Source organism: Meles meles, chromosome 15 (genome assembly GCF_922984935.1).
Source record: "Meles meles chromosome 15, mMelMel3.1 paternal haplotype, whole genome shotgun sequence".
Classification (NCBI taxonomy): domain Eukaryota; kingdom Metazoa; phylum Chordata; class Mammalia; order Carnivora; family Mustelidae; genus Meles; species Meles meles.
Genome location: NC_060080.1, coordinates 76,817,055 through 76,840,666, shown reverse-complemented (window position 1 = coordinate 76,840,666; position 23,612 = coordinate 76,817,055).

The window sequence follows — 23,612 nt, the reverse complement described above, 5'->3', positions numbered from 1 at the left end:
TCCTCAAATCCAAGGGTAAGGCTGACAGCAGAGACAAAGAAGAGAGCACTAGGTGGGGAAGGGGAGCTGATACACTCCGATGGTGTTTTCCCTCTCCCCGGCCAGCACAAGAGCCACATCAAGATCCCCCTGGGCCTACAGTTTCTCCAGTGGGAGAGAATCTAAGGTGAACAACAACTCCCCTGGAATTGTGGAATGCTTCTCAAGAGGTCCCCTCAGATCTTGCCTCCTGGAGACACTCTGGGAGATAGGGAGAAGGAGGTTGGGCTCACCACAGCCAGCACTCAGGTCTGGGTGGATTGTCTTCTTCCTTGCAGCCTGCCTGAGTGGAGATCCCAGTGAGTGGCTCTGCAGATGGCCCTATCTGGCCAGGAAGTTCAGCGGGCAGTCCAGCTTGGATCCCCAGCTGGCTAATCTAACCGGCCCCAGCAGGGCAGGATAGCAAATCTATAGCCCTGCTTACTGCTGAGTACAGCCTCTAGTCCCTCCTAATCAGCAAGCCCCACCAGAGAATCAGGCCTAACACAGTCAGTAAAGTCATTAATTAGTGAACTATATGAAAATGTATATGGGATGGAATATTCAGCCACCAAAAAGAAAAACATTCTACCACTTAAAACAACATGCATAAACCTTGAGGGCATTACACGAAGTGACCTAAGTCAGAGAGAAAAACAAATCCTGTATAATTTCACTTATATGTGGAATGTGAAACAACAGATTTTATAGAAAATAGAACCTCGTCCTATGGAAAGAACCTAGATGTCCATCAACAGATGAATGGAGGGCGCCTGGGTGGCTCAGTGGGTTAAGCCGCTGCCTTCGGCTCAGGTCATGATCTCGGGGTCCTGGGATCAAGTCCCACATAGGGCTCTCTGCTCAGAAGGGAGCCTGCTTCCCTCTCTCTCTCTCTCTCTCTGCCTGCCTCTCTATCTACTTGTGATCTGTCTCTGTCAAATAAATGTTTAAAAAAAAAAAGAGTTGTTTAAATTTAAAAAAAAAAAGATGAATGGATAAAGAAGATGTGGTATATATACACAATGGAATACTATGCAGCCATCAAAAGAAATGAAATCTTGCCATTTGCGATGACGTGGATGGAGCTAGAGCGTATCATGCTTAGTGAAATAAGTCAATTGGAGAAAGACAACTATCATATGATCTCCCTGATATGAGGACATGGAGAAGCAACATGGGGGGTTGGGGGATAGGAGAAGAATAAATGAAACAAGATGGGATTGGGAGGGAGACAAACCATAAATGACTCTTAATCTCACAAAACAAACTGGGGGTTGCTGGGGGGAGGTGGGATTGGGAGAGGGGGAGCGGGCTATGGACATTGGGGAGGGGAGGCGAACCATAAGAGACTATGGGCTCTGAAAAACAACCTGAGGGTTTTGAAGGGTCAGGGGTGGGAGGTTGGGGCAACCTGAGGGTTTTGAAGGGTCAGGGGTGGGAGGTTGGGGGAACAGGTGGTGGGTAATGGGGAGGGCACGTTTTGCATGGAGCACTGGGTGTTGTGCAAAAAGAATGAATACTGTTACGCTGAAAAAATAAATAAAATGGAAAAAAAAAAAGAAAATAGAACCGTTTGTTGATTGCTGATTGCCAGGGGTGGGGGTGGAGTGGGGTGGGGGAAATGGGTGAAGGTCGTCAAAGTCTATACATTTCAATTTATAAGATTTTGAAAAGGTCTGGGGGTGTAATGTATTACATGGTGACTCTAGTTAACCATATTTTATCATACATTTGAAAGTTGCCAGGAGAGCAAATCTTCAAAGTTCTTAACACACATGCACACACATACGTACACACATAATCACAAGTTCAGGGAGTGATGGATGTGTTAATTCATCTTATTGTAATCATTTCACAATATATATGAAGTCATCACATTGTACACACATAACATTGCTGTTCTCCGTCTCCTTTTTTCAAACTCACTTTGGGTTCTGAGTTTACTTACTGAAATATAACACCAGGAGGTAGCAGTCATTGAGCCTCTCTTAGAGGTTGCCTATCATGGAGTTCTTGTTATTTAAATAGTTAAGGAAGCTTCCTGGTTTTTGCACACTTGTGTTGTTCTCTCTTCTTAATGTAGATTGAACAGAGTGAGGCTCTTCAAATGAGGGGAATATAGCAGACGTGATAGGACTTTTTTTCCCAACGCTGGGTTACACAAAGACTGTAGCTTCCTTCTTGGGGGTGCATTCTTATGTTATATGTCAATTACATCTCAATAAAGCTGGAAAAAGTGTCTGTAATGTGCATTTCAATAATAAACTCAGTACCCAAGGTGGGTGTGAAAAAAGGAGAGGGAGGAGAGCTAGGTTATGTGTGTGCTCAATGGTTGGAGAATTACTGAAGATAAATATTTCATTAGATCATAAAAAAGAGAGATGAGAATATATCCAGGATGAGACTGATTCTAGTATTATCATTTAATTTAGATGAATGGTAAAATCTTTCACAAGGAAATTATCTCCCTTTAACCAGTCCTTTATAAAAATTTATTTCTAACGGAACTGTGTCCTAGAGTCCTGTTGATTTTTATGTACCTTGCTTAAATTACAATGAATATTCTCCTTGTCATCTTCAAAAAAAAAGCACCATTGGGGGTGCCTGGGTGGCTCGGTGTGTTTAGCCTCTGCCTTGGGCTCAGATTATGATCTCAGGGTCCTGGGATTTAGCCCAGCATCCAGCTCTCTGCTGGGCAGGGAGCCTGCTTCCCCTTCTCCCTCGGCCTGCCTCTCTGTCTACTTGTGATTTCTCTCTCTCTGTCAAATAAATGAATACAATCTTTAAGAAAAAAAGGAAAAAAGAAAAGCACCATTAATTCCCAGTTTGCTGGGTAGATACTAGGGAGTTTTATCTAGTTTTCATTAGTGTTGATACATGATCAAATAAAATCATTCATTGAATGTATTTATATTGAGCGAATAAAGCACTATCTGAAAGTATTCACAGGTTACAGAGGCAATCTCTGAAATAATGTTTAATTCACTAGTGAGAAGTGGTCGTGGAACCATTTCTTACTAATACATTTATATGTATTTGTGCATATAAGTGATACATATGATATGTGTACATATATATCCCATGGATATGCATGTAAATGTACATAGCTACATAAATAAGAACTCAAAGCAAATTTAAATGAACACAAAAATTTATACAAGGCCAAAAAAATTCAAAGAAGAGGTGACTCAAAAATTCTAATGAAAACACATACATGATGAAAAATCTCAAAATGCAAGGAAAAGACAGTCTCTAGTCCATTCTCAGAATTTCATTTAAGATCAGAGTTGAAGGGGTGGCCTTTTCTTTAGAATTGCAATGTGCTTTCCAAATACCTTTCAATTTAATGTGACTCTGGGTGATAGTCCCTAAGATTCTAACATTTAGACACTGTAAACATTATTTTACTCTTGTGTCCCACTAAACAAACTCAAAAAAAAAAAAAAAGAAACAAACAAAAGAAAAAAGAAACTTTGGCAACTAATCTATAATGGAAATGAAGTAATCATCATTTTCCATTTTCTCTCTGGATTTCTGACACAAGCCTGACAATACTGAGTGAAAATGTTCTGGAAAAGTAGAACTGGGATGTGAATACAAAGCAATATTATGGCTTTGTTCCTCAATGTTTCCCCAGATCCAATGTTCCTGAGAGAAAATCTTCTATTCTCCTCTTTTGACTATATGAGTGACTGTGCCCTCTGGTGTCAGAATTTCTCTTATTCTGAGGCAGAACCTTCATCTTCATCAGTTAATGCATGTAAATGGATGTGAAGATGTATTCTCAGATTCATCTGAAAGATATTTTCTGACCTCAATTTTTTTACATTTATTCTGACTGATTCAATTTCCTTTTTTTAATCTTTTTTTTTAAATATTTTATTTATCTGACAGACAGAAATCACAACTAGGCAGAGAGGCAGGCAGAGAGAGAGGAGGAGGCAGGCTCCCTGCGGAGCAGAGAGCCAGATGCGGGGCTCAATCCCAGGACCCTGGGATCACGACCTAAGCCGAAGGCAGAGGCTTTAACCCACTGAGCCACCCAGGCACCCCCTGATTCAATTTCTTAATAAAGTTTGCCTAGAAACAACCTGAAAAGCTGTCTAATGGTAAGAGAAGAAGAAGAAGAAGAAGAAGAAGAAGAAGAAGAAGAAGAAGAAGAAGAAGAAGAAGAAGAAGAAGAAGAAGGAGGAGGAGGAGGAGGAGGAGGAGGAGGAGGAGGAGGAGGAGGAGGAGAAGAAGAAGAAGAAGAAGAAGAAGAAGAAGAAGAAGAAGAAGAAGAAGAAGAAGAAGAAGAAGAAGAAGAAGAAGAAGAAGAAGAAGAAGAAGAAGAAGAAGAAGAAGAAGAAGAAGAAGAAGAAGGAGAAGGAGAAGGAGAAGGAGAAGGAGAAGGAGAAGGAGAAGAAGAAGAAGAAGAAGAAGAAGAAGAAGAAGAAGAAGAAGAAGAAGAAGAAGAAGAAGAAAGCATTATTTTGCAATCTTTACCCAGATTTTGTAACAAAACATTTGCTAAGCTGTATGGATCTAACTAAATCCCTTGGTGTTACGAGTTTCAGTAAGCACATGCCCAGGCTACTTGCATGCTAGGAAACAAATGTAGAGCACATGTCTTGAAACAACTTAATGTGAGAGTGAATAGTCTAGACTCCAGAACCAAGAATTTTGAATCTTGGCTGTAAAGGACAGAGGATAAAAAAAGAATCAAACAAACAAAAAGTCTACATATAGAAATAGAACATTTGTCTTTAATGTCTAAGCTCTTTCCTTAAAACAGTGGGAAATCATTTTAATGAATGAGAAGAACCTGTCACGTTGCGGTGATAAGTCATAGCAGTTTGGCTGTGCGTGTTTGGCCATGCAACAGCTTTTGTGAAATAGAAAATATTGTTGCATTTTTCGACCATAAGTAAAGCTAAAGGCAAGGTTTCTGGCTTCATTCACAGCTTACTGATCAGGCAGGTGGATCAAATGCTGAAAAAGAGCAAAACTAAGGAAAACAAAAACACTCATACTTATGGAAATGTTACCCAATCTAATGCCCTCCCCCCACCAAAACAAGAAAACATTAAAATTTTATGAATGGCTTTAAGTAAGGCATATCTTTTAAAAATTTGGTGGAGAGGGTGAGGTTAGGATTTATTCATAATAGAGATGCCATTTTGTCAGGGAAATACAAATCAAAACCACAATGAGATATCACCTCACACCAGTCAGAATGGCTCAAATTAACAAGTCAGGAAATGACAGATGCTGGCGAGGATGCAGAGAAAGGGGAACCCTCCTACACTGTTGGTGGGAATGCAAGCTGGTGCAACCACTCTGGAAAACAGCATGGAGGTTCCTCAAAATGTTGAAAATAGAACTACCTTCTATGACCCAGCAATTGCACTACTGGGTATTTACCCTAAAGATACAAACATAGTGATCCAAAGGGGCACGTGTACCCGAATGTTTATAGCAGCAATGTCTACAATAGCCAAACTATGGAAAGAACCTAGATGTCCATCAACAGATGAATGGATAAAGAAGATGTGGTATATATACACAATGGAATACTATGCAGCCATCAAAAGAAAGGAAATCTTGCCATTTGTGACGACGTGGATGGAACTAGAGTGTATCATGCTTAGTGAAATAAGTCAATCAGAGAAAGACAACTATCATATGATCTCCCTGATATGAGGACATGGAGAAGCAACATGGGGGGTTGGGGGATAGGAGAAGAATAAATGAAACAAGATGGGATTGGGAGGGAGACAAACCATAAATGACTCTTAATCTCACAAAACAAACTGGGGGTTGCTGGGGGGAGGTGGGATTGGGAGGGGGGGGGGCTATGGACATTGGGGAGGGTATGTACTATCATGAGTGCTGTGAAGTGTGTAAACCTGGCGATTCACAAACCTGTACCCTTGGAGATAAAAATACATTATATGTTTATTAAAAAAAAAAAATTTGGAAGGGGAGACGAACCATAAGAGACTATAGACTCTGAAAAACAACCTGAGGGTTTTGAAGGGTCAGGGGTGGAAGGTTGGGGGAATAGGTGGTGGGTAATAGGGAGGGCACGTTTTGCATGGAGCACTGGGTGTTGTGCAAAAACAATGAATACTGTTACGCTGAAAAAATAAATAAAATGGAAAAAAAATAGAGATGCCATTTTGTTTAGATGTTTCGTTGAGAAAACACAATGATGCAATTAAAGAAATATTCTGGGGGCACATAGGTGGGTTGTGTCTGACTTCAGCTCAGGTCACGATCCCAGAATCCTAAGACTGAGCCCCCCATCAGGCTCTCTGCTCAGTAGGGAGTCTGCTTCTCTGTCTCTCAGCTTGTGATTTCTCTCTCTCTCTCTCTCTCTCCAGGTAAATAAATAAATAAATAAATAATCTTAAAAAAATACCTTATTGTATATATTCAAACCACAGAAAATCTCATTGTAGAGATTCATGGGTCAACTTAAAATATGATAGAGGAGAACCTTTTTCTTTTTCTCCCTGCCTTACATCACTCTTAAAGGACACAGAGGCAGCCCTGTAGGTGGGGTGTCATCTTGTTAACTACATAATTCACCTGAATACTACTCACCTTTTTGCAATGTATGAATAGGTATGTTAGAATGTAAGATTTCAGTAAAATAGTTTGTTAATGAAATTAACCTAAAATCAGAGCTTTGTTTCCCTTTTAATAACATTCACTGTGACCCATGGATGACATCCCTAGTCTCCAGTGACCATCTCAAAAAGTATGTGAGCAAGTTTAGAGTATAGGTACAGAGTGAGCTCCAGCCGAGTCACTACTTTGAGGAAATTGGACCAGTTAATTGACTCTGAAGCCTCAGTTTTCTCCTCTGTAGGAATGAGGATAATACTACCATCTACCCCCTGAGATTGTAGTGATAAGAATTAAAGCATGGGCCAAGCGCTCAGTTAGCGCTGAATAAATGTTATTCTTCTTCATGGTGAACATAAGACTGGATGATTAGAAGCCAAGTAACTCAAGGGGGAGAATCATTGACACTTTTTTGAGGGCAAACCAATAAGTAGGGGCAGGGTTACGGTTAGGAGTGAGCAAAGCTGACTTCTGGCTTCTGTCACCACACAAATCCCCTTTCTTTCCTGTCTGCTCAGTAGTCCCAATGTGCTCTCCTCCAAAAAGTTCAAAACAGAAATACAAGAATAGAGCAAAATGGATTGGAAAGAGAAAACTTTGGCCCCAAGCCCTGGTAATATCAGGTCTACTTAATTGTGTTGTACAAATTCAGTATGATGATATCTTTATAATTTAAAATTAAATGATTATATGAAGATGTCATGTGGCTATTTATGTTAAAATCTTTATAGCTAAATAAACTATTTAATTTTTCATGTTTATTTTTATGTGGTAAAGATTTGCTATGCAGTTCATAGATACTGTCACTTTTAATTTTCAAATGGAATGATGACAAGTGTTTACTCTGAAATTTACTGAGAATAAATAACACAGTTTTCCAAATAATAGTACTTGGTGAATTAGATATAGTAGTGTATTGGAAATACAGAAAGTGGATTATAACAAGAGGTACAATCACATCAGATTCTTTACTGATATATCATTCTCTAAAGAGAAATACATTTTCTCCTCCTTCACATTATTAGTGGTCCTTGAGGACCTGTATTAAATATAGACACCTAGACTTCAAGAGCGGGAAGCCTGGGACACAAGATGGTGGAGAACTAGGAGGAGGCGCCTTTTCAACCTGTACCCTAAAGTGAGCTGATTACCTACCAAACAACGCTGATCACCCATGAAATCAGCCTGATATTAGAATTATATATGTCTGGGGCACCTGGGTGGCTCAGTGGGTTAAAGCCTCTGCCTTAAGCTCAGGTCATGATCCCAGGGTGCTGGGATCAAGCCCCACATCGGGCTTTCTGCTCAGTGGGGAGCCTGCTTCTCCCTCTCTCTCTGCCTGCCTCTCTGCCCTCTGTGATCTCTGTCAAATAAATGGATAAAATCTTAAAAAAAAAAGAATTATATATGTCTGGATCTCTATGGGGGCAGAAGATGTCAGTGGGCAGGTAAAATGTAGTGGTATCAGAAGATAAACAAAAGCGGGAGAGAGCCACCAGAAATGACACATTGGAAAGTAATACCCCAATACGAGAGTGCCCTGCAACTGGGGACCAGCACTAACTTGGAGTCTGGTTGAAAGCACTCAGAAAGAGGAAAAGATTGTTGGGGGAAATTGTGGGAATCAGGGCGGTTAGGGACAGGGGCTTAAGTCCCCAGACCCAGGACAGCCACCCCTGGCGCTGAGCCAGAGAGAGTGCTGGAAGAAGCCAGGTCTTGTTCCCTGAGCCATGAGCAAGCATGCCTGAGAGCACATGGGGTGTGGCTCCTGTGAGGGGCTGGGAGCCTCACCAGCCAGCAGAAACATAGCCTTTATGTGGTACCCACACACGCACCATGCCATGGTATCAGAGCCTGAGTCCCGCCGAACACCCTCCCCCCAGCCCGGGCCAGTGAGAAAATCTCAGTGTGCTAATACTGCTTGGGACCTCTCTGGTGGTCTGGAACTGCCCAGACAGCTGCCGCTGTTGTGGTTTTGGGTACAAGCAACAGTTCATGTGTCCCCAGGGACTGCGACTGGGAATGTGTTCTGCCAGCGGCCAAGGGAGAACTTATGTGCTCTGCAGCACCCAGAGGGGAACAGACTGAGGCTTCTCTCTATGAGGGAGGTCTGGGTGCAGTTTGCTTTCCTCTAAAGCTCCAAAACCCATCAAGAGCTGCCAAGGGGAGAGAAAACAAATGAACAAACAAACATAAAAACCTCTAGAGAACAAAAGCCTGAAAAACTGGTTTCCTCAGTGCCCACCCCCTTAAGGGGGGCAGGAGGACTTATCTCAGTCAACACTGCCTGAAAACCCATGCAGCAGGCCCCTACCCAGAAGGCCAACAGGAAAAAAAAAATAGACAAGAAGAGAGCAACCACCACTACTTCATAGATACAACTTTTATTTTTAATTCGTTCTCACTATTCTGGTTCATTTTTAAAATTTTTTTATATAGATAATTTCTTAGCCTATTTATCATCACAGTGAGATGTCCAGTACATCAAATTCCATAATAACCTTTTTTAAAAATATTTTATTTATTTGTCAGAGAGAAGGAGAGAGAGAGAGAGCACACAGGCAGGCAGAGAGGCAGGCAGAGGTGGAGAGAGAAGCAGGCTCCCTGCCGAGCAAGGAGGCCATATGGGACTCGATCCCAGGACCCTGGGATCATGACCCGAGCTGAAGGCAGCAGCTTAACCCACTGAGCCACCCAGGCGTCCCCATAATAACCTTTTAATCTAAACTTTTTGATTCATATACCCTTGTTTTCCCTTTACTTTTCTATTTTTTTAATTTTTTTAAATTTTATTTTAGTTTATTTTTTTTTATTTTTACTTTTTAATATTCATATAGAGTTAAACTTCAAGGTAATCCCTTTTCCCCAATCAATGCTACCCCTATAGGTAAGCTAATTGTTAATCCCCCTTTATCTTAGGAAACTTGAGTCCTTTAACAAAGATAACAAGATGCATCCAGGAAGAATCAAAATAACCGTTCTTGCCCACACTGAGAATTTACAACCACTCTCCCATCTTTTTCTTCTGCCAGTGTTTCTGTGTATTTGTGTTTGTCCTGGTAGTATATAAATCTTATACTTGGGGTTCTTTTTGATGAAGTTCTTTCTTTCTTTGTCTTGCTTATATATATATATATTTTTTTTCTCTTCTCATCTACTTTTATCAGTCTTTTTATTTATCTGTTTTTGTTTGTATACTTCATAAATCTTACCTTGGGGCCCATTTGGGCTGAGCCTTCTCTTTTATCTTTCTTTTTTTTTCCTGTCTCTCTCTCTCTTTTCTTTTTTCTCTGTTTCTTTTTATCTTTTGTTTGGGTGGGGACTCTTGATTACTCAGAAGTGTTCCAGGGTGCACCTTGACTGCACTACAGTCAATACATCCAGCTACATCGATTCAGCCAACTCTCACCAAAATGACTAGGAGGAGGAATGCCCAACAGAAGAAAAATTCAGAGGACCGGCCTTCTGCAACAGAGCTAATATGTCAGAAAGGGAATTCAGGCTAACAATTATTCAGGAAATAGCTAGGTTGGAGAAAGCCATGGATGACAAAACGGAATTGATTAGGGCAGAACGGAAAGCCACAAGGGATGATGTTCACAATGTTCTCAATGAGTTCAATCTAATCCAAATTCTCTAAAAGCTAGGGTAACTGAGACAGAAGATAGAATTAGTGATCTGGAGGACAAACAGATAGAGAGAAAGGATCAGGAGGCAGCCTGGAACAAACAGCTTAGAAGCCACGAAAACAGAATTAGGAAAATAAATGATGCCATGAAACATTCCGATGTCAGAATCTCCTCCTGAAGGGGAGGAGAAAGAAAGAAGTCTAGAAGACATAGTGGAACAAATTCTTCATGAAAATGTTCCCAATCTCGTGAATGGAACCAGCGTTCATGTACTAAAGGCAGAAAGGTCACCCCCCAACATTATAGAGTTTAAAAAAACATCAAGTCACCTGATAGTAAAATTGAGAAATCATAATTGTAGACATGATCTCTTGAAAGCAGCTAGGACAAAGAAGCTCCTTATGTACAGAGAAAAGCCCATCAGAATAACATCAGACCTGTCCACAAACCTGGCAAGCCAGAAAGGGCTGGAAAGATGTATTCAGGGCACAAAATGAGAAGAACATGCAGCCAAGAATACTTTATCCAGCAAGACTGACATTCAAAATGGATGGTGAGATAAAGAGTTTCTAAGACTGGCAAGGCATAAAAGAGTATGCAACCACCAAGCCGACACTGCAGGAAATATTAAGGGGTTTTATATAAAAGAGGAAAAGTGCTAAGAATGTCATTGAACAGAAAGGAGACAATCTACAGAAAGAAAAACTTCAAAGGTAACATGATGTTAATAAAAATGTATCTATCAATAATGACTCTCAATGTGAATGGCATAAATGCGCCCATAAAACAACACAGGGCTGCAGACGGGATAAAATGACAGGACCCATCCATATGTTGTCATAAGAGACCCATTTTGAACCTAACGATACACCCAGACTGAAAGTGAAGGGATGGAGAAGCATCATTCATGCCAATGGGCCTCAAATGAAGGCCGGGGTAGCGATTCTCATATCAGATAAATTAGATTTTAAACTAAAGACTGTAGTCAGAGATACAGAAGGACACTACATCATTCTTAAAGGGACTATCCACCAAGATGATCTAAAAATTGAAAATATCTATGCCTCCAATATGGGAGCAGCCAATTATATAAGAAAACTATTAATCAAGATAAAGATTCATATTGATATGAATACATTAATAGTAGGAGATCTTAACATCCATTTCTCAGTAATATAGAGATCATCGAAGCAGAAAATCAATAAAGAAATGAGAGCATTGAATGAAACATTGGACCAGATGGACCTCATAGATATATATAGAACATTCCATCCTAAAACAACAGAATACTCATTCTTCTCAAGTGCACATGGAACCTTCACCAGAATAGACCACATACTGGGTCACAAAGAAGGACTCAACCGATACCAAAAGACTGATATTATTCCCTGCATATTCTCAGATCACAATACTTTGAAACTGGAGCTCAATCACAAGGAAAAGTTCAGAAGGAACTCAAACGCCTGGAAGCTAAAGACCACCTTGTTTAAGAATGCTTGGATCAACCAGGATATCAAAGAAGAGCTTAAACAATTCATGAGACCAATGAGAATAAAGACACTTTGGCCCAAAACCTACAGGAGACAGCAAAGGTGGTCCTAAGGGGGAAATACATAGCCATGCAAACCTCCCTCAAAAAAATGGAAAAATCCAAAATACACCAGCTGTCTTTACACCTTAAAAAACTGGAGAATCAGCAACAAATCAAACCAATGCCACTCACAAGAATGGAAATAATCTAGATTAGAGCAGAGATCAATGAGGTAGAAACCAGAAATACAGTAGAATGTATCATTGTAATTAGAAGATTTTTTTTGAAAGAATCAATAAGATCAATAAACCATTGGCCACACTAATCCAAAAGAAAAGAGAGAAAGCTCAAATTAATAAAACTATGAATGAAAAGGGAGAGATCACAATTAACCCCGACGAAATAGAAACAATCATCAGAAATTATTACCAACAGTTATATGCCAATAAGCTAAGCAATCTAAATGAAATGGATGCATTCCTGGAAAACTATAAACTCCCAAAATTAAACCAGGAAGAAATTGACAACCTGAATAGAACGATATCTAGTAACGAGATTGAAGCAGTGATCAAAAATCTCCCAAAAAACAAGAGCCCAGGACCTGACAGATTCCCTTGGGAATTCTACCATACTTTCGAAGAAGAAATAACAGCAATTCTCCTGAAACTGTTCCAAAAAATTGAAGCAGAAGTAAAACTTCCAGACTCTTTTTATGAAGCCAGCATTACCCTGATCCCCAAACCAGGCAAAGAACTTAAAAAGAAGGAGAATTTCAGACCAATATCACTGATGAATATGGATGCTAAGATTTGCAAAAGATCCTAGCAAACAGGATCCAGCAGCACATTAAAAAGATCATCCACCATGACCATGACCAGGTGGGACTCATCCCAAGGTTGCAAGGATGGTTCAACATTCAAAAAACAATCAATGTGATAGAACAAATCAATAAAAGAAAGAAGAACCACATGGTCCTCTCAATTGATGCAGAAAAAGCATTTGACAAAATTCAGCATCCGTTCCTGATTAAAATGGTTCAAAGTATAGGGATAGAGGGAACATTCCTGAACTTCATAAAATCTATCTATGAAAGACCCACAGCAAATATCATCCTCAATGGGAAAAAGCTTGCAGCCCTCCCGTTGAGATCAGGAACATGACAAGGATGCCCACTCTCACCGCTCTTTTTCAACATAGTATTAGAAGTCCTAGCAATGACAATCAGCCAGCAAAGAGAAATAAAATGTATCCAAATAGGCAAGGAAGAAGTCAAACTCTCTCTCTTCACAGATGACATCATTCTTTATATGGAAAACCACAGACTCCACTCCCAAACTACTAGAATTCATACAGCAATTCAGTAACGTGGCAGGATACAAAGTCAATGTACAGAAATCAGTGGCTTTCTTATGCACTAACAATGAAAATACAGAAAGGGAAATTAGAGAATCGATTCCATTTACTAGAGCACCAAGAACCATAAGATACCTGGGAAGAAACCCAAGCAAAGTGATAAAGGATCTGTACTCGAGGAACTACAGAACACTCATGAAAGAAATTGAAGAAGACACAAAAAGATGGAAGACCGTTCCATGCTCTTGGATTGGAAGAATAAATATAGATATTGTTAAAATGTCTATAGCCTAGAACAATCTATACTTTTAATGACATTCCAATCAAAATTCCACCGGTATTTTTCAAAGAGCTGGAGCAAATAATCCTAAAATTTGTATGGAATCAGAAGAGACCCCGAATTGCTCAGGAAATGCTGAAAAACAAAAACAAACCTGGCGGCATCACATTACCTGATTTCAAGCTTTGCTACAAAGCTGTGATCACCAACGCAGCATGTTACTGGCATAAAAACAGACACATAGACCAGTGGAACAGAGTAGAGAGCCCAGATAGGGACCCTCAACTCTATGGTCAAATAATCTTCGACAAAACAGGAAAAAATATACAGTGGAAAAAGACAGTCTCTTCAATAAATGGTGCTGGGAAAACTGGACAGCTACATGTAAAAGAATGAAACTCGACCATTCTCTTACACCGTACACAAAGATAAACTCAAAATGGATAAAAGACCTCAATGTGAGACAGGAATCCATCAGAATCCTAGAGGAGAACATAGGCAGTAACCTCTTCGATATCAGCCACAGCAACTTCTTTCAAGATATGTCTCCAAAGGCCAAGGAAACAAAAGCGAAAATGAACTTTTGGGACTTCATCAAGATCAAAAGCTTCTGCACAGCAAAGGAAACAGTCAACAAAACAAAGAGGCAACCCACGGAATGGGAGAAGATATTTGCAAATGACAGTACAGACAAAAGGTTGATATCCAGGAGCTATAAAGAACTCCTCAAACTCAACACACACAAAACATATCAAAAAATGGGCAGAAGATATGAACAGACACTTCTCCAACGAAGACATACAAATGGCTATCAGACACATGAAAAAGTGCTCATCATCATTAGCCATCAGGGAGATTCAAATTAAAATCACATTGAGATAACACCTTATACCAGTTTGAATGGCCAAAATTAGCAAGACAGGAAACAACGTGTGTTGGAAAGGATGTGGAGTAAGGGGAACCCTCTTCCACTGTTGGTGGGAATGCAAGTTGGTGCAGCCACTTTGGAGAACAGTGTGGAGATGCCTCAAGAAATAAAAAAATAGAGCTTCCCTCTGACCCTGCAATTGCACTGCTGGGTATTTACCCCAAAGATACAGATATAGTGAAAAGAAGGGCCATCTGTACCCCAATGTTTATAGCAGCAATGGCCACAGTCACCAAACTGTAGAAAGAACCAAGATGCCCTTCAACCGATGAATTGATAAGGAAGACGTGGTCCAAATACATGATGGAGTATTATGCCTCCATCAGAAAGGATGAATACCCACCTTTTGTAGCAACATGGATGGGACTGGAAGAGATTATGCTGAGTGAAATAAGTCAAGCAGAGAGCATCTAGTATCACGTGGTTTCACTTATTTGTGGAGCATAACAAAGAACATGGAGGACATGGGGAGATGGAGAGGAGAAGGGAGTTGAGGGAAATTGGAAGGGAGAAGAACCATGAGAGACTATGGACTCTGAAAAAGAACCTGAGGGTTTTGAAGGGGCGGGGGGTGGGAGGGAGGTTGAGGAACAAGGTGGTGGATACTAGGGAGGGCTCGTATTGCATGGAGCACTGGGTGTGGTGTAAAAACAATGAACACTGTTACGCTGAACATAAATAAATTTTAAAAGGGGGGGTTACCATCAAACAGTGAATTTCTTTTTTAAAAAAAATATTTTATTTATCTGACAGAGAGAAATCACAACTAGGCAGAGAGGCAGGCAGAGAGGAGGAAGCAGGCTCCCCGCGGAGCAGAGAGCCCAATGTGGGGCTCAATCCCAGGACCCCGGGATCATGACCTGAGCCGAAGGCAGAGGCTTTAACCCACTGAGCCACCCAGGCGCCCCACAAACAGTGGATTTCTTAAATTGTATTTTTTTTCCATTGCATATTGATCAAGAACTTGATCTCTGAGCTCTAGTAGCCTAGAAATGAATGCCTTTTGAATCACAGAACAGCCAAATGACCTTGGGCAAATCTTTATTCCCTCTACACCTCAGTTTCCTCAACTATTAGAATAATAAGAACTCTAGGATAGGCGGCTTCTAGGAGAGCCTCAAGACCCCTACCTCCTGGTATTTGCACACCCGTGTTGTGTCGTTCTCTCTTCTGGATTGTAGGATGCACAGGATTGTAGGATCCCTTTCTGATGAGGAGATTAGGGCAGATGTGTTAGGACTTTGTTCCCAACACTGGGAACACAAAGACTGCAGCTTCCTGCTTGGGGGTGCATGCCTGTTCTTTCTTAAAACTTTTTCCCTGAGGGGAGCAAAGTGCCAGCTGTGAGCAGCCCAGTCAAGAGGCCCATGTGGCAGGGAGCTGGTGCCTCCAGGTAACAGCCTGTGAAGCAGCCTGCCGAGAGCCAGGAATATGGGCCAGAGGCATGCAGCTAGGCTGTGCCTGATTTCCTAACTCAAGAAGTAACTCCAAGATAATAATGCTTATTGTTTTAAGCTATGAAATTGGGGGTTAGTTACACAGCAATAGGTACCAATACAAACTAGGATAATAATCACCTTATAGGATGGTGGTGATTATTGTGGTAATATATGAACAGAGTCTGACACACAGCACCATCACTGTACGTGACAACTGTTACTCCTTACACTGAAAGGGAATTGCTATGATCTGAGTGTTTGTGCCCCCCACATTCATGGTTGGAAACCTGCCCCTCAAGGTGATGGTAGTAGGAGGTGGGCCCTTTGGGAAGTGATTAGGATTAGTGGCTTTATAAAAGAGGACCAATAGGGGCGCCCGGGGGGCTCAGTGCGTTAAGCCTCTGCCTTCAGCTCAGGTCATGATCTCAGGGTCCTGGGATCGAGCCCCGAATCGGGCTCTCTGTTTAGCGGGGAGCCTGCTTCCCCCTCTCTCTCTGCCTGCCTCTCTGCCTACTTGTGATCTCTCTCACTGTCAAATAAATAAATATAATACTAAAAAAAGAGAGAGAGCACTGACAGAGCTCCACAGCCCTTCCACCATGTGAAGGTATGAAAGGTCCAGAAGAGCCCCAGAAGAGATCCCCCACCTGATGATGCCAGCACCCTGACCTCAGGCTTCCAGCCTCCAGAACTGTGAGAAGTAAGTTTCTGGTGTTTATAAGCTACCCAGTCTGGGCTATATTATAATAGTAGTCCAGACAGATGTAGATAGAAATGAACCGTTCTTAATTTTAATATTTTTAAAACAGAAGAAAGCAAAGCCTGTTCAATTAGGGTAACTGTTTTTCATATTTAACTGCTCCTTTTTAAATTTATGGAGTCTGTTTATAAGTCATATTCATTACTACTAAAGCCTCCTTACATTTTCCTTTCAAAAGAGGGAAAAACTTCTGAGACTAATTTCATGGTATCATCCTGGGATCAAATTAATCAAAATTCCTTCCCTTGCAACCCCCCCCCTGCTGCCCCCACCCAGTGAAAGCGTCTAGTTACCTATATAACACACAACCTCCAATCCACACATACCACCCAATATTTTGAGTTGCCTACACTAAAGTTTATCTTTCTGGAGGTAAAATCTCACTACTGTTCTTTCTGTGTGTGGGGTACATGATTGTGGAAATTTGTGCCTTGTGTTCATTTTATTTATTTAGTTAGTTAGTTAGTTAGTTATTTAGTTAGTTAGTTATAAATATTTTCTTTAATTGTTTTGGGGGGGCAGACTCCCCTCTGAGCAGGGAGCCCAGTGCAGCGCTCCATTCCAGGACCCTGAGATCATGACCTGAGCAGAAGACAGATGCTGAACCACTGAGTCACTGAGCTACCCAGGCACCCCTGTATTCATTTGAAAATCACTGTGGGATTTTGTTACAACACATTTTTCTAGGTGTTTTTGAAATTTTATCTGGAAAACTTAGATTAATGAAAATGACTAGTAACTTTACAGAATCTACTCATTTTCACAGACATCTCTTTTATAACAAAAGTTCAGCTTTCAGAAGACAACTTTGGCAATTGAAAATTCTGACGGCGTCATCTGAGTATGTCCAACATCTCACACAGTAGGTCATGTTTGAAGATAGAAAAATTATAGACAAGAAGAATTTCTTTTGTCTTTCTCTATGGTTTCTTCACCCTTTCATATAGATAGGGATAAATGATTCCTTTTACATGAAGTGGAAAAACTTGGTATAAGACCAGAATTTCAAAAACCCCTTATACTCTTTAAAGTAGAATATCATTATTCAAGTGCCATAAAAGCCAAGGCATGTGCCTGAGTTCTTGTTCAGCAAGGATTGTGACCAGCTTGTGGATTCCACAGACATTAACAGTACACTTGGTACGCTATTCAGGAACTCTTTTTCCAGAAAGCCACTAATGCACTTGACCTTTCCCCAGGAAGATTGGAAATCATGAAGAGGTCTGTCTGCCAAGCCCAAACATATTGTCTAATTCATTAGATTGGCAATAGCTAAATAATCATTGGAAATTCCCATTTGTTAACACAAGGTTTGGCTTAGGATTTTATGCACACTACTTTAGAAGAAGCTACTCTGTTGCCTTTGAAAGTTTTAGGTAAATCAAAGTCATGGTTATTGTTTTAAATAACAATATTGTTGTTTCTCCAATGCTTGGAGAGGCTATGGAGTGTGAAAAAAAGATTTTACCAGTTAACTATTTTCATTTCTACTTTTGGCCCTATCTTTCTGTGTGACCTCAGGCCTGTTTCTTAACCCTTCAGAGCCTCATTTTTCTTATCAACAAAGTATCTGCCCTCCTTCAGATGGTGTCCTGGGGATTGGGACTTGTCAACGAGGGATTACATGTGTTTCTATAATGTCATTAAATTCTTGACTGCAAGTTATACATCTCTAAGTCAAATGAGCATAACAAAAATAAAAACGAAAACAAAAAAGTATAGATTTTTTGGAAGATATGTGGTGTCTCAACAAAAATAGACCAGATTATACCCAGGCCTCAGTAACAACTGTATCCAGGGATTCTACTACTCCTACTTTCACTTTCTTGTGGGATATCTTTATTCTTTTGCTCCTTACCTTTGTTTTGTTGTTGCTGTTTTGTTTTTTGTTGTTGTTTTTGTTTTTTTGCACAAGGTTCATTCACAGGGTAGTCAAGAGCTGCTAATAACTCCCAAGCTTTATGGCTTAGCATGGATCAGATGCCTACAAACCAATAGTGGGGAGATGGATGTGGTAGTTGAGGTGGGGTTGGGGAGAGGAGGCTGTAGGGCAGATAATACTGTAGGGCTGTAGTCTGTGTGTGTGTGTTGGGGGACACAGACCAACTGCTCCAGGTGCAGAGGGGAAGGATAGAAAAACTGTGGAATGTTTAGAAGTATTGCCCAATTATTTGGAAGTACCTCCAGATCATTTGAAAGAGAGTGCCAAAGCATTGGTTCTTAGCCCTGACTGAATGTGTAAATGACTTGGGGAGATTTTTAAATACCTGCTCAACAAAGTCCTCCTTGTGTTGTCATCAGAATCACCTGGAGAGCTTCTGAAATTTGTAACCTTTTCAGATCTACTCAGACCTATTCAATCATTCTGTAGAGTAGGAGGTGATGGGCACCCAGAACTTGGCTTAAATTCCATAAGGATTTTTTTTCTCACATTGAATATTGAGAATCATTGCTCTCGATTGGGGATTCCCAGATTCTCAGACCAGCAGCCTCAGCTTCACCTGGGAACCAACTGGTAAAGAAAACTCTCAAGTCCCACCTCAGGCACACTGCATCAGAAAGTCTTGCACTGGAACCCAGCAAACTGCCTCCCAAAGAGCCAACTGAGTTTTGAAATGCTCACTAAAGTTTGAGAGCCATTGTTCCAGAGACATTTAAGCTCTCCATTAATTCATTTCTACAGTATTTTACAAATGTATTGATCCTGGGTTTGGGCATTTAAAATATGTAATTGCTTTTCCTTTAAACTCTAAATGGTTTGAAAATGACCCTGTGGGCACCAAAATTCCATTTAAAAATGCAGTGTTGGGGTGACGGTGGTTTAGTTGAGCATCTAACTCTGGATTTTGGCTCAGGTTGTGACCTCAAGATCATGAGTTCCACTCCCACATTAGGCTCCATGCTCAACGTGTGGAGTCTGCTTAAAGATTCTCTCTCTCCCTCTGCCCCTCCCTACCCATGCTCATGTGTGCCTGTGCTTTCTATCTCTCTAAAAAAAAAGATTTTTAGATGCAGTGTTGCATAAGACACATAAAGATAAATTTTCAACATCTACAGAGCTGAGATAAAGATAGCTTTTGTTATTTTTATTTTTCTCCCTAATTACAGTTTCCTCAACTTCTCTGGAGTGCCCCCCCCCCTTTCGGTGTGTCTGGGAACTAACACTCGAATGTCAGTTTCATAATTGTCAGCATCTTTTAATCATAGGCAACGCAGCTGTGGCTTGAGAAAGTTTATTTTAATCTCCCCGTTTAAGCCACTGATCCATTCTGAAATATAAGAAAAAATTGAATATTTTTATTTTAGAATAAAACACTTTTGAGTCATAAAATAACATTAAATGAACTTAAAAGTTCAGAAAACTTTTAAAAACAATTCTGAAATATCATTGCAAAACAAGACCATAAAGTGTATGTACTTGTCCTTGTGTTTCCATGTAGGGGAGGGGAGAACTTTAAAATTCCATCCATGATAATTTACCGACTAAAGAGTTTACAAATATCCTTACAGATATGTAGGAAGAGAATAGTAGAAATACTGAGGAATAGATAAGTAAATATCTGAAAACACAAGTGTTTATACCTCAATCCTACTACCTTTGAAAATTTTAGAGATTAAACAAGAATACACAAGTACCAGGTCCATTAGCCAATAGAGCAATGATGTCACCACATGTCAAGTGGCCTCCAGGGACCTCCGCATACATTCGTGGGAGAAGAGGAATGTGAAAGCAAGTAATGTCTTAGTACTGTGGAAACAATTTTGGTCTCAGAGATATTGGGGGCTTTTAGGCACTCCAGAACTACAATTTAAGAATAGTAAATTGGGACAAATTCATATAGTTCCATTCAAATCGGCCACTCTGAGAAACCTGGCCAAGCATAAAGTGTCATGGTAATAAAAAAGGAACGTGTGGCCTGTGCCAAGGACATGCAGTCTTGTCAGAGGAGCAAGCCTAGAGGCATCTAAGGTATTGTGGAAAGCTATTTTTTAGAATATTTAATAAAATATTATGAAGTTCTTGATAAGGAAGAAAGACTAGATATATCTTTCTCCAAAGAAACAGATTTGCTTGGAGTCTGTATAAGAAGAAAGCTTTAATAGTTGAGAAAGGGTTAGTAACTGAGGGAGAAAGAAGAAAAGAATAAGTATGAGATGATACAGGAAGATCCACAGAAACCTACAAAAGAGAAGTACTCAACAACCCAAGGGAAACATGAAGGGGGGAGAAGAAGGGGTAGAGTGGAGAGAGAAAGCACAAATAAGACCTCAAATCACTAAGGAAATCATCACACATATGAATTAATCATAATAAACACTGGTGATATCAAAGGCATATAAAACTCAAAAGTTTAAATGACTAAATAGGTCTCTGAAGGAAAAGGAACTCTGTATAACTTTTTATAGAAGTAGGTAATGGAAAGAGAAAAATCATTCAGCTTGGAAGCTCAGTCTGAGACCCCTGGGATAATCAGAGAGGAAAACTGTAAGAATGAAAGTTTTTCATGTAAGAACAACCATGTGGGTTAAAAAAAAAAAAAAAAAAAAAGGTTTGTGAGGTTTCCGTGGACCAATGCGTGATAATTATGAATAAATGAAGGGAAATTTATAAAAATGAATGTCTATCATTCAAAGAATTGGAATGTTGGGGGAAACTCTTGAGAAATGGGGTGGCCTTCCTCCACACTCAAGAGGTGATCGTAAATTGCATCGGCTTCAGAAAACACTTATCTGGTCATGCCACATCCCAAATCCAGGCCTCTCAGGAGCCTCAACTGCCCAACCCTACTGTGTGAGGTCTTCCATGTTACACCCCTTTCTTACCAGTCACCTCATTTACATCCTTCCGCCTACCAAACCTATGAACCCCTTGGAAGACAGAACAACCATTTGTGTAACAACAGACTGGGGTACAGTTTTTTAATTTTCTAAGACAATTCAAATCCCAATATGGGATCTATGTGGCAAAATTTTGATACATGAATCCCTATACGGTCAAAAAGTCAATTTGTCAATGGGTCTCAAACTTGTAATAGAAGGATGTATAGCGTTTGGATGCAGCAAAAGAGAGCAGGATGGCCCTACTTCTTAAACATGAGCTATGAGAAACCAGAGAGATAAAATACTCTCTGCTTGAGACAACTATATGTGGTAGGGTCTTTATGGACAACAGTGTTCAAGATAAGGCAAAGGTTAAAGGATCATTAAGGAAATGTTTGAAGACATGAGGAATCCTCCATGCATATTTGAAAAGTTTGGAAATAGAAATGGAAGAGGAAGAGGAGAGCTTGTTGAAGTTATCTCACTATCTGATGGAAGAAAATGAGTAGGAAAACCAGTTTATTTTCATCATCGTCAACAAGGATCGTTAATGATCAAACAGGTTCCACACCCAGCATGGAGCCCAACATGGGGCTTGAGCTTATGACCCCAAGATCAAAACCTGAGCTGAGAGCAACAGCCAGATGTTTAACCAACTGCACCACTCAGATTTTACTCATTTATTTGACAGAGACACAGCGAGAGAGGAAACACAAGCCGGGGTAGTGGAGAGGGAGAAGCAGGCTTTGCGTGGAGCTGGGAGCCAGATGCAGGGCTCAATCCCAGGACCCTGGGATCGTGACCTGAGCCCAAGGCAGACACCCAATGGCTGAGCCATGCAGGTACCCCGAAAGAATCTTAATATACATGAAAAGCTAAATTTCTTAAGGACATGTAAGTGAGAGAGATCTGGAAGTATCCCCTAGAGACTATTGTTTGAAATAATGATGGAGGTACATTTGGAAATTGTTCTGTAAGAACAATATTTTCACTTTCTTTCACTGTATCACATTACCTTTATTTCTATTTTCCACTTTTTTGTACTATAGGCATTATTATATTTTCATTTTCTTTGCAAATTTATTAACATAAAAATATTGTAAAAATTTGGGAAAAAAAGTCAATTTGTCAACAGAATAACTAAAAGCACCATTATGTCTAGCTGTGAACCACCATAATTGAATTTGTTTCTCTGTTAATTGTGTGGGCAAATAACTTCATTTCTATATTCTGTATATCTTACAAACCCCGTAATACATAATTGTAATTGCTTTAACCAAAAAGAAAGATTATTTTAAATTGAAAATGACATTGTATATTTCTGGGGCTCTTCCTTCCTCTCTGAAGGTCAAGGCTTCTGCCCAGAATAATTCCCTTTTCCCTCAAATTCTTTTGGTATTTTTTGAAGTGCCCATGTACTGGTGACCAATTGCCTCAGATTTTGTTTTTCTGTAAATATACCAGTTCCACTTTGAATTTTGAAGGATGTTTTTATGAAGTCTGGAATTTTAGATTGATATCCCCCCGCCTTGTAGTGCTTTAAGGTATCAATCCAGTTTCTTCCTGTTCTCATTATTTTTGACGAGTACTCAGCTCTACTTCTTATCTTTATTTCTCTAAATGTACTGTGATATTTTCATGTCACCTTTTTTAAGATCTAAATTTATATCTAAAAAATTTAGATTCTAAATTTAGAGTTAAATTTAGAAAATTTAGATTTTCTGTTTATTTGCTTGTTTGTTTGTTTGTTTGTTTGTTTTTAAGGACTGCAGCTGTTATATACCCAGGGATGGTTTTCCTAGCATTTATCCTGTTTTTCTTCACTTCTAAAGTAGTTTGATCTTTCATTGATTTTGAAAAAAATCTCAGCAATAATCTCTTCAAATAATTCTTTAGTCTGACTTTCTCTTTTCTCTATCTAGTATTCTAATTATACACATATAAGATCACTAATTATTGTCCCACAGGTCTCTAAAGTTCTTTTTTCGATTCTGTGGTTCAGTTGATATTATTTCTATTGGCCTGTCTATAAGTTTTCTAATTGTTTCTTTTACTGAATCTAGACTGTTAAGCCCATCCAACAAATCATTAATTTAGGTATTGCACTTTTACTTCTAGAATTTACATTTGTTTCCTTATGGAGTCTTCATTTCTCTGATGAAGTTCCCCATCTTTTCCTCTAAATTCTTTAAAAGTCTGCTTTTTAATCCTTATATGCTAATTTTAACATGCAAATCATCT